The sequence below is a fragment of the Daucus carota genome, chromosome 3 (genome assembly GCF_001625215.2).
Source record: "Daucus carota subsp. sativus chromosome 3, DH1 v3.0, whole genome shotgun sequence".
Lineage (NCBI taxonomy): Eukaryota > Viridiplantae > Streptophyta > Magnoliopsida > Apiales > Apiaceae > Daucus > Daucus carota.
The window spans coordinates 28662644-28675680 of record NC_030383.2 but is presented as its reverse complement, the minus strand read 5'-3'; the positions used below and the strand labels follow the sequence as shown (position 1 = coordinate 28675680).

At 31.8% G+C, this 13037-nt stretch overlaps 1 long non-coding RNA gene across 1 annotated transcript; it reads left to right on the top strand.

The window, feature by feature from the left end:
- The first annotated feature begins 2653 nt into the window (after positions 1-2653).
- On the top strand, positions 2654-7015 carry LOC108204016 (uncharacterized). Its single transcript, XR_001803596.2, has 6 exons — positions 2654-2800; positions 3867-3913; positions 4080-4808; positions 4925-5057; positions 5134-5238; positions 5339-7015. It is a non-coding gene; the product is annotated as an uncharacterized LOC108204016 (long non-coding RNA).
- The last annotated feature ends 6022 nt before the right edge of the window (positions 7016-13037 follow it).

Sequence of the window (13037 nt, the reverse complement as noted above, 5' to 3'; positions counted from 1 at the left end):
TATTTTTCCTTATTTTCGTATTTAATTGGGACTTGATGTGATTTTTGAAAAAGACTAGTGTTGTCACGGGTTGCCATATTTGGTATTTATAACTAACTCTCGAAAGCTTGATTAGTCAAGTTTCCTGAGGTGGAGACACGAAGGTTGGTTGTATTATACCATAATGGAAACAGTTCAGAGATGGGAACATGAAGCTAGCCGATGTTATCCTACAATGGCTAGAGAGGTAAGATTTCATTATTTCTCGACCTATTTTCATATTCGAAAATTGGAACTTGACCTGATTTTCGGAAAAGACTAGGTAGAATTCAAGAGCGAGTTATATACATGGTTAGGATTTGGAATTGTGAATTCTCTCATAATTAAGTTGAAGCTCATTGAATTAATATAAAAATAAATTTCCGAAAATATAGGATATGGTTTGGATCGATTCAAATTCTTTTAAATACCAAGCTTGATATAATTTTGTTAATTTAAAAATAGTAAATCATGCTAGAGACTCCTTTAATAACGTTAGCTATAATAGTTGGTAAAAGATAACAATAGTGAAAATTCATTATATATATAAACTGGGATTCATTTACATTAAATAAAACTAAAATTCAAATATATATTTGGCAAATACGTGTATTAATATAAATAATATAACATGTATATATGTGTGTGTGTGTGTGTGTATCCTTAACTGAACGAGAGAACATAAATATCAATCAAATAAAATGAGATATTATAATGATAAAAATCCAATTCTTTATTTTTGAATATGATTATGTATATATTTTTTTATTTTTTTCAATCGAATAAAATGAGATATTATAATGATAAAAATCCAATTCTTTATTTTTGAATATGATCATGTATATATTTTTTTATTTTTAGTAACCGCCTTATAGTTATTTATTTTAATATTATAATAATGATATTAATTATCATAGTATTCAGTATGATTCAATTTAATTTTTTAAATAATGGAAACGAAATCCATAAATTGGTCAAGTATAAAATATTACAGAATTCATATTTGTTTGCTAAAGACAAATTTGGAAAAGAATAATTTTATTATGAATATAATTTTGGTTAATTATTATTTTTTATACTTTATAGAATAGAAGCTTAATCTATACATATATGAAATTTTAGATAATACAATAATTATTAACTTTTTCCAAATTTATACTGCTTTTATTATGATTATAGTCTAAATTTTGAGAGTTTAAATTAATTACGCTTTGTAAATATTTGATTTAACAACACATAAGGGAACATATATTTATAGATATATACATTCTAAATTATTATACATATAAGAATTACAATTTGATATTTGCGTTTGTTGCCTAAAATATTAATATACTATTAAAATCATTTAAATAATACAAATATGGAGGATAATTTTGTCATTTTCATGAAATGGAAATTTCTAGGTTTAAGAACCCTAATACACTAGTTATTTAGATGAGACCTGTAAAAGACTTGAAGCAGCGGCGGCTATCTCTTCATAGAATTCTTGATGGAGTCAAGGCACAAAGATTAGCAATACATAGACTTGTGTATTATACCACTTCATAAACATCAGGGTAACAAACTCTTACACTTGAGGCGCCTGGGGCGCTGTTGTTTCCTCAAAACTAAAGGTGAATCAAGCTTTATTAGTCCTCTTGAACCCCTTAATTTTAATTCATGTTTTGTATACAATTTATGTATATAGAGGCCAAGTATTAAGTCTCATTGAAAATTTATTATAATTGAGCCTCATCTTTGATGAGAGTTTCTTCTTTTCCTATTTATATATATACAACCCATCTATTATATATGTTAGGCCTTGAATGATTATAATAACTAAGTGCAATATCATCACATTCAATTTTTTTGTTGGACTCTGATTGCATCTTTTATGTCTGGAAATATCTCTATATTCCAATTTCATAGTCACTCTGTTTTCATTAAGAATTATTTATGCTAAATTTCAATGTTGGCTATTGTTTTTCATTTCCAAGAACTGATGATGCTGTTGATGAAAATATAAATCAAGTATATATATGTCAAATGTACATTGGGTGAGGGTGCTGGGCCACCAATAATGGACACTAGTTGATTCAATCTTAATAGTCTCCAAAGAAAGTGCCCTTTTTCTTTAATAAGTCTGGTGATATAGTTTCATAAACAATGAAGAATATGGTTTAAAAAACTTTCTTAGGTAATTTTCCATTTCACACTAATAATTTTAACATAGAAGGTGGCCAAGACGTCTTATAATTATTCCCACAAAAGTTGAAAATATAAATAAAAAAACAACATTTAGAAATTAATGAAATAAAATAGCTAATTTTGTGATGTTACATATATATGAAGAGACACCTTTGTTAAAATGTTAATAATTTATATATGTTGTACGTTTGGATGCACTTTGAGAGAATATATAAGGTTAGAACAAGAAACTAATCATTTTGTAGCATAATATTTTTGGGAAGAAAGGTCAATAGCTAATATGACTCCTTTAGACGATCATCTTAATTAGTTGTTACTATTCGACAAAGAATCTATACTATACTATAAAAAGCCAAGAAGGGTATAATTTGTAGTCCTGTTTTTTCTTCACATTTTTTGGTTTGGTCATTTTATTTTGGTCTTTTCTTTTGTTACTTCGTTACTACTAGCCTATTACTAATAAACAACTGCTCCTCTTAGACTTCTATCTGGACATTGATTTTACAGAATAAAGCAAATAGTACAGACCGGCCTCTGTCTTCCTCCGTCTCTGAACCACCGCCCTCTCTCAAGAACTTCATCTCCGCTAAAGGTTTGTTCTTCATACATATGTATGGATATAAGTTGTCTCTCTTCTGAATATATATGGATATGAGTTGTCTCTCTTTTGATTAAGTATCTCTCTTTGTTATCCATTGTTTATCTATCTTAAATTCAGTAAATTAGTTGCTTATAAGAATTGATTAATTTGATCTTTGTTTTTAGCTGCCTCTGTTGTGCTCTTTCTTTGGTTCCTGGTTGTACTCTTTCTTTGCACGTAAAGTGTTTGATCTGAGAGTTGTTTGAAAAATTAACTCAATGTGATGCGAATTCAGCATATAGAATTGGTGTTCTACACGTGTGTGCTTTGCAGGTGCTACCTAAATAAAGCACTACAACTTTCGTTTTGCACTGCACTTTGATATTTTATAAATGCTAGGCTCACCATAAAGATGGCACGGACCTCTGCTTTCTTAGATAATCGAGCCGCCAAGTTCAGTGGCAAATTGGGTAAGTTTCGGCTCCTCAATATCTGGCGATACAATGACAGAACCCGACCTTTATTCCTAGCCAAATCTTCAGCTGTTGCCCATATCAAACCTTTCGCCATTTCTAAAAACTTCAGCAAACAAACTACACAATATAATTAATTATGTTTAAGCATTTCACTCTTCAGGGAACAAAACATTATAAACACATTTTAAGGTGAATATAAAGTCTACTTCCATAATTTATTATTAATATGTCTGCTCCTATTCCTAAAGACCATAGCCAGCTTATGTTGTGTGTCTAGGACTTGTTATAAATTTATTACAATTCTGGTTTCTGGTGATTAGTTGTCCAGCCCGGTTAGTTTTAAATCTCTCATTTTTTAAAATTTAAGCTCAAAGGCTTCAGATATTTTTACTGCTGATTTCCATTCAAATTCTCAGTATAGCATCGTAGGATGGTGAGTTCACTTGATCTTTATTTACAATTGATGATACACATGGACTATGCGTAGAATTTATTCCCTAATATTGTTGCAGTCAAAAGGATATGTAGTTACTATAATGTTAATTTTCACTTGCCAATATTGTTGCATTGGAGTTCTAATAGTTCAATACATATGCTGTCAGGCCATCTTTGTGGAGCAAAATCATAGTTGGAGCAGAAATGGAAAAAGGTCTGATTAAAATTACAACTACATTCATAAGGTTGATATCCAGAATAGAATATTTATAATGAGGTGGCATATTAATTATATTAAAATTGTATAATTTGTTGTACTGCAAACCAGCAGAACTATTACCTAATGTTCAATTCTGAACCTTTTTATGCAATGATGTCAGTTGATGGGGAAACTAACAACGTTATGAAAGGTGTTCAACATGGAGCATGCCACTATCTTCTGAAGCCTATCAGAATGAAAGAACTTAAGAATATCTGGCAACATGTTTTCCAAAAGAAGATGGTTTTTTATTTTGTGGAAGTGATCTGAATTCAGGAAGGAAAAGAAAAGATTTTCATAACAAGCACAATGATAAAAACTTTAGTGATCCTTCTGCTGGGAAGAGAACTAGAGTAGTTTGCGACAGGTCAAGAATGGTTTCTGTCTTGCTGGAAGAATAGCGATGATCCGGCTCCAGGGGGATATACATATAGCTTGGATCCTACTGGATACCCACACAATGCAATATGGGACTTATGCATTGATAATAATCCTAGGTGTGCGTGTTTGAAAAAATTTGCTCCAAGTTACATAGACACTTATACCAATGGGGATTGGAGTCGTGGGTGTACAAGGAAGAAACCACTTAATTTCCAAAAAGGAGATGGTTTCCGCAAGTATTCTCATATTAAGGACCAGACACACTTTCCACCTGGATTGATGAGAATATGAATCTTAAGGAATGTAAAAAAAGTATGCTTGAACAACTGCTCCTGTACAGCTTATGCTACTTCGAATATTTCACATGAGGAAACTGGATGTTTACAATGGTTTGGGGATCTGAAACACATGAGAGAAGTATCTGAAGGAGGCCAAGATTTATACATAAGGGCGGCCTTTTCTGATTCAGGTAACTATTTATTAAATCAAGAGTCATTTCAAATTTATTTGTAAGATTTTTGATGTTCCAGTTTCTTTACAAAACAATTTACCACTGCTTCTTGTGGTTGCTTTCCTAATTTTCAGGTAGATAGGTCAATAATTGGAGCTGCCATCATAATTAGCTTATCAGCATCAGCAGGAGTTTGTTTACTAGGTTTAAATTTGGCATCTTGTATATGGAAAATAAAGAAGAATCTGAAGCTGAAGGTATCAGAAGGTAAATAAATTCCCTACATTTGTGTCATGTTGTCCAGATGTTAATGCATGTTCTAATATATAGAATCTGTTATTAGAAACTCTTAAAAGCAATTTAAAAGAACCCAACAATAGGAGCCAAAATACTCGAGTTGATGAATGTGCCCTGGTTAACACGAGAAAACGTTGCTAGCCACTTGCAGGTAGTTAAGTTTCAAGTTATACAACTAATCTTTCATTACATCTAACAAAAGTTATGCTTAATCTAATAGAAAACCCTTGTGCCTCCTCTCTATTGTGCAGGATTACCGATTATATTTGAGCCGATTACAAAAAGAGAATGATCTTAAAGCATCTCATGGTGGTACAAAGCAGTCTACTGATGCAACTTCAAGAGACCAAGCTGGAAACCTTCCTGGCGGGACGGAGGGAGTACATAATTAGCATCAGGTTTAAACTCTAGAAATGCTAACTCAAAAAGGTAGGGAACTGACCCAGAGAATGCTATATATTGATATATTTATGATTAAATGCATGTATGTATTCACACAATTTTGTGTTTGGGGGACTCATGTGGGAGTAGGTGGGATAAGTTAGAAGTTTATTAAGGCCAGTTGTATAATTTAATTATTTTTATGATAATGTATATCAGTAATCTAGAATTATTTCTATTGTTTTAGTGATAACTTATTTGATTGTGTAGTGGTCACTAAATTTCGCGGTTGCTATCTAAGAAAACTAATCAAAATATCTATATTGATGGTTAAACAAAACCTTACCTCTTTGTCATTCGCAAGCAGAAAAGTTGCAGCACATTCTAAAGATAATAACTAACCGGATATATTTATCTTACCTTTGCTCTATTAATCATCTTTTTTCATGTGAGTTTCTCAACTGCATTAAAGTCTCGTATTTGAACTAAAATCATGTGTCTGAATTTACTGTTGCTGGGGTTATGCTTATATCCAACTACTGACTGCAATTTGTTATCTATATTTGCTTAAGGATAAATATAGATGATTTATCTGAGTTAAATCAATACATCCTTCTATATAACACTTATGTGGCTCTGCAGTCTATTTGTGATATTGTTTTTAAATTGTTTTATATGTTTGAGATGAATGAATTCATTAATATGTCATTCATTATAATTTACAAAACCATTTTGATGTTAAGTTCCAGAAACAGATTAATTATTGGAATATTTATGTTTGCTCTGAGTAAAGTAAATTTCAGCAAGTATAATATTTTTAAACATAAACTTTATTTCTGCCTATACTAAACAGAACATATGTATTCTACCTGCATTAGTGGCAAAAATCATGTGCATATTCTTCTGAATTTGCAATTATCTGAGCTATCTCATATGAATAAGGAATAAAAAGTGAAGAATGAAATTGTAGTAGATCAGTTCAAGGGTGAAGACTTCTTTGGGACGGGTTTTTCGCCTAAGATGAATGGCAGCACTGATTTTAGTTCAAATATGAGACTTGACTGCCAAAGCCAAATTCTCAACCACATAGCTAGAACAATCAAGCGCCTCACAACATGTCTGATACTGCAAATGCTCATTTTACCTCTTCCTATGTTCTGTCACGGCTTCATAATTCAGGTATATAAACCATCAATATTACTCCTATGTCTTTATCCTTTAAAATTATTAATTCCATGATTTGTAATTTTATCTTTCTGCATATATGTCCTTCCATGCTATATAACTTATATCTGGCATAATCAATAAAACCTTTCCGTCCAAGTAGTGGCACGTCCACGTCTGGTGTGAAAGATTTATCCGATGATTTTGACTAAGTAGGAGATCCTACAGAGCATGTGGACATTGGAGACGATGGTATTATGTTGCAGATACTATTTTGTTCATGCTTATACCAAGTGTACATGGGTGTGTAATAGTTCTGTAGTATACTTTGGATTATGTCTAACATTTATGTTCTCATGTTTTTAAGTATTTTTATATTTTTGTGTTTTAGCATTTGATGATATCCGTGCTACAGTTGTGACCGTAATGTTAACACTTGGATTAGTGACATTTTTATTTAGATATAAATTTAGCAATTTTAATTTTGCTAATATCATTCCCCATGTCAATATTAGAATAATGTTTCATAATATTTATTAATCATAATAATCATTAATACCCAATAAATATTTTTTTGAATATAATAAACTATTTAAAAGTAACGGTGGTCTTAGCACGCGTAGCGCGGGCATATTTCCCTTTTGTATAGTACTATAGTTGTTTAGGAGTGTTTTTATCGATGCAGTATACACACATGTCTAATTATATACCATTTTTTGAATTTAACGAACTTAATAAATTAATAATTTTTTAACGAGGGTGTAAGCACGCACAATCAAAATTCCCTAGGTTTAACTTTGTTTTATATACACATGTATAATTCTCTTCCATTTTTCGAATTTAACGAAGTTAATTAAATTAATAAATTTTTACAAGGGTCCCCGCACACAAAGTGCGGGCAAAATTTTTTCACTCCGGCTCACAGGTTTGCAATCTGTAGGCTGTAGTCATTTCTCTTTGTAGATGTGCTTGGTATTCAAATGATAGACATTTCAATTAAATCCAGTAGCATATTAATTAAGCAGTCAATATAGAACAGAAGAACAAGAGAATCAAGTACAAAACTATAAGGGTCTCGCCATGAATTGAGCAGAAGCTTTATAGATACATAATATTATAGTTCAATTTGTCTGGAACAACTAATTAAAAATATAAGAAAACTAAATTGGAATTTTAATCTAGGAGAAAATAGGTTTGTAACAGCCCTTACGTTTTTTTTTCGTCCAATGAATAGGTTCTGTGTAGCGGCAAATTCTAGAGGAATGTCTTGGTAGGGGCAAATCTTCCCCGAAACCCTTAGAGGCGCGGCCAATCTTTTTCTTAATTTAGATTCTAATCGATTACTTATAATGCTTTACTTCTCCCGGGATCTATATGCACTCCAGACTAATCAGCATACAACATAGTTTCTCGATTGAAGATCCAAGGACAAGACAGAGTAATCACAATTTACAAGCACATGAAATTCAAAGCCCTTGAGCAAGTAGTTCAAATGAATAAAAGTATATTTTGATTTAGCACATGAAAAATCGTTTATTATCATAATACAGTGCAACTTTTCTTGGTCTTGCATTGCTTTCTTTATCAGTTGTGTGTAATTTGGCCTTGAGCTAAAAGGACTGACATAGAAATGATATGCTGAAACCTTATAGATTTTGTTTGCAAGTTCTGCTTTACGCATAATTTATTGCTCTCGAGATTTAAATTTATTCATCGTGATCTTGAAAGGCCCTGCTCTCAACCAGGTCATGCATTTTTCTATTACTCAGTGTATTTCTTCCATCTCAGGTATTTATGGTAAATCTACTACTCGCTTGGCCAGGATGCTGAAGATGCTTATAGTGCCAAAGCTACTTCTCAGTTATATATAAGTTAAAACACTTATCCGTACCATTTGTGTAAAAAGTTAAGAAGGAATTATGAGAAGTATAGAGTAGTATTTCTACTTTTTTCTCAAAATCATAAATATTTTAATATCTAAATATATATATGTGTGTGTGAGGAACAATTTTTGAATTACTTAATATTTTTATGTAACCTTTTTTTTCCTGCATAATAAGGTCACCCGTGCTTTGCACGGGTTTTAGGCTAGTATGGTTAATAATAAACCAATGATAAAGATGAATAAGTTATATCGAAGTTTATTTGAAATTTATGATACATTTAACCTCAAACGTGGATATACTGGTCTAGTAATGCGAACATCTGTTTTCCGAGCTTATACCATGCTCTTCCTTCAACATTTGTTTCCAAGTCTTAGCATCTGTTGTGGAGCTTGAACATGACCCTCAATAATTTTGTGAACATGGTGATTTTTACAGCTTTATGCTCATAAATTCATTTGGAAACAAATGTTAAACAAATTTAGATTACCTAAGAACATATATATCTACTCATTGGTATTTATTTGAAGGAGCTATTTTGTATAAGAACTTTAATTTTTTTTAATTAACTAAAACCTTAATGGGTTTGTTTTAGGTTTGGAGTTTTGGTTTCAAGTTATTCAAAAGCAAAACAAGATTGAAAGGCACACACACACACCCCATATAAGTGTTAATACTATCTAATATGAAAAATGGTCAATTAGGTGATTAATGACTTATATAATCATTATCTTGTTTATTAAATCTTTAAAACTATAATAAGAATAGTTTAAATAAATTCATTAAAAATATTTGAGTTTTAAATAACTTTATTAATTATAAAAAACTTAAAAGCAATTTTATAAAATAATTTTTTTAGGTTCATATGTTGCACCTATATATAGATATATATCCCTTATGGAAATGTGCTACTCATTGTAATACTAACCAACTTGAGATGCTAATGGAACAGTAAATCCTCACCATCCTTCATATACTCATGAGTTCAGAATACAAATACGTGAATCATCAAATCATGATCAACTTTCTTGTAAGATGGTGAGGCTCATCAAATAAGTATTTGTAACATCAAATATCCTCTAATAGCAATATACTTTTCCAGATTTAAACTCCCCACGAAAAAAGCAACATACAAGAGTATAATATTAACAACGACAATAATCATAATAAAATAAAGAAATGAATATAATTCGAAAATAGTCTTCATTAGATTCAAACATAAAATTAGTCTTGTCTGACAAAACACATACACAAACTAGGTGTAAACATAAACCAAAATGACCAACATTCCATAATTTTTAAAGTTCGGAACAAGATAATCTAGTGTGTTCAATGTTATTGTTAACGCTATACAACTAGTGGTTTAGCCTTAATATCAAATAAGATGAGTTAAAAGACTTGTTGCTATTTAAATTGAACTCCACGACATATCACATAATTGTAAAATAACACCAAAGTCATTTAGTGGGACATTTGTCAAATTTTGGGGTTTCGCAAGAGTGTTTGCATCTAGGAGTGTAGAATCTGAAACTTTGAATGGTGAACTAACTTCAAAAGCAAGAGAGATCTCATCGAGGGTTGTTGTAGTTGACGGAGAACTTCCGATCTTATTTCATGTAGTCTATAATACAACACCAACCTCGAGCACACGCGGCTCACCGGGGTTATTTGCTAAAGCACACCCACTAGCCAAACCTCTAATAAGGGGCGGGTGAGAAAAGTTGAGTTTGGCACGATCATCATGTATGATACGAGCCATCCTATCATATGAATTTGTAATTGTACTTATGATTCTTATGCGCCGCTTATTAGAGGTTTGGCTACTGGGTGTGCTTTAGTAAATAACCGGGTTGAGCATCCTGTGCTCGAGGTTGGTGTTGTAGTACACACTACATGAAATAAACTGGAAGTTCTCGGTCAACTACAACAACCCTCGATGAGATCCCTCTTGCTTTTGAAGTTAGGTCACAATTTAAAGTTTCAGATTCTACAATCCTAGATGCAAACACTCATGCGAAACCACATAATTTGACAATTGTGCCACTAAACGACTTTTGTGTTCTTGAAGAATTATCAGATATGTTATGGAGTTAATTATTGAAGAGCAAGGAGGTTTTAAACAATTTTTAGTTGATATTAAGTCTGATCCACTAGTTTTCTACCATTAACCATCAACATTGAGCTTACTAGGCTTTCTTTTTCCTAACTTTTGAATATTCAAACTTTGTGGAATATTGGTTATTTTGGCTTAGGTTTGCCCCTAGTTTGTGTATGTGTTTTGGTGGAAAAGACTAAATTTATGTTTAAATGTAATGAAGACTATTTTTGGATTATATTCATTCGTTTTAGTTATTTTGATTATTGTTGTTCTTAATATCATTTGAAATATAGAAGTGTATATTGCTAGTAAAGGATATATGATGCTACAAATACTGATTCAATGAGCGTTAAGATCTAACAAGGAAGCTGCTCATGATTTGATGTTTGACATCATTAGTATTCTCCACTCATTAGTATCTAAAACTTGAATGGTGACCTAACTTCAAAAGCAAGAGGGATCTCATCGAGGGTTGTTGTTGTTGACCGAGAACATCCAATTTTATTTCAAGTAGTCTGTACTACAACACCAACCTCCAGCATACGTTGCTCACCCGGGTTATTTGCTAAAGCACACCTACGGGCCAAACCTCTAATATGCTACCGGTAAGAAAAGTTGAGTTTGGCACAATCATCATGTATGATACCAGTCATTCTGTCATATGATAAGGCTACTTCAACATCTGAATCATAGGTACAATTAAAAATCCTTTCAATTCCTTTATTCTTTTCAATTTTGGCACTCCACCTGCCTAAAGGCACTATCTGCACACTTGTGTACTTTCTGCATGAGGTTGGAGAGTCGGTGGTTCAATATATTAGCAAAAAATATAAGATTCTAACATTTTATCTGATGTACGTTATAAGCTTATTTGAAAAAACTTTGAGCAAACATCTTGGTAATTCCCCTTTTAAGTGTAGTTATATTATCAGGTTGACTAATAAAGTATATCTATTTTGAGTATATTACCAGGTTGACTAGTAAAGTATATATGTTTTGAGTATTTTTATTACTCAAATTGATGTATTTATTAGTAAATATAACTGTACTTAGAAGGGGGAATTACCAAGATGTTTACACGAAGTTTTTGAAGAACAAACTTAAGTATGCGTTTTTGTTCACAAGAAAAAATTTCAAAAAATCACAAAAGTATACATTCTATCATACACACTAATAAAGAAATGTTGAAATAATTTTAAATATAGTTGTTATCTAAGTATTTGGTTTATGTGTTTTTGAATTTAATGTTTGAACCTTGCTGTTAATTAGCATGTACTAGGAGCAAGAATAAGTCAGATGTAGTTGAGGGTTTGTAGGAGTTAGTGGATGAGTGTTAGTAGGCATGTACTAGGAGCAAGAATAAGTCAGATGTAGTTGAGGGTTTGTAGGAGTTAGTGGATGAGTGTTAGTAGTTTGAACTAGTCTGGGTTGTTTCTATTTGTTCTCCTATTTTCATGCCACCACCTTGGGTTTTAAAAATAAATAATATATTTTTGACTATTAAAATGATAGAAGTATGTGAGAGTTTCTAGAATAAGGGTGGTACATGTATTAGTATATTTCTATGTTCAATGTATTGGTCTAGATACATGTAATCTCTAGAATGTTCAAGTGAAGTCTTTTGGAGTATAAGAATTATCTAGCAATTAAGTAAGTGTGTAGATTCTTCTATGAGGTCCTATATAAAGCCTTTTACCAAGTCATTTGTAATAAAGTAAAATTTCATGTAATACACTTCTTCTCCTAGATAGTCTTGTGTGAGTTTTAGTGAGATCCTTTCTTCCAACAAACTAGTATCAAGAGCCAAAGGCTCTACTTGTCTTCAAAGATGTCTTGTGTGGCGTAAAAAAGAAGGAGATCATGTGAAATGGAATGTATCCATGGCAAATGGAAAAGTTCACCAAAGAAAATTATGAGAATTAGTGCATTTGTATGAAGGCAGTCCTTGGAGCACATGATGTGTGGGAAATTATGGAAAAAGGATTGGAGGTGCTCGAAAATGAAGCAAATTTGAATGAAGTTCTTAAGCCCAAAGAATGAAGGATCAAAAGGCGATCATGATCATTCATCAATGTTTGGATCAGTTATGATAAAAAGTGGCTTCCAACAACATCAAAGAAAGTTTGGGATACTCTCAAATCTTCTTTTAGTGGAGATGCTAAAGTAAACAGAGTTCGGTTACAAAGACTTCATGATGAATTTGAGGCCTTGCGAATGAAGGAATCCGAACTAATCTCGGATCGTTTTTCAAGGGTCTTGACCGTTGTCAATGAAATGAAAAGTAATGGAGAAGAGGTAAGTGATGTTCGTGTTATTGAAAAGTTCTTCGTTCACTTGACTCTAAATTTGATTACAAAGTCGTTGCAATTAACGAGGCTAAAGATATAGATGAAATGACTATTGATGAGCTTATGGGATCACTAC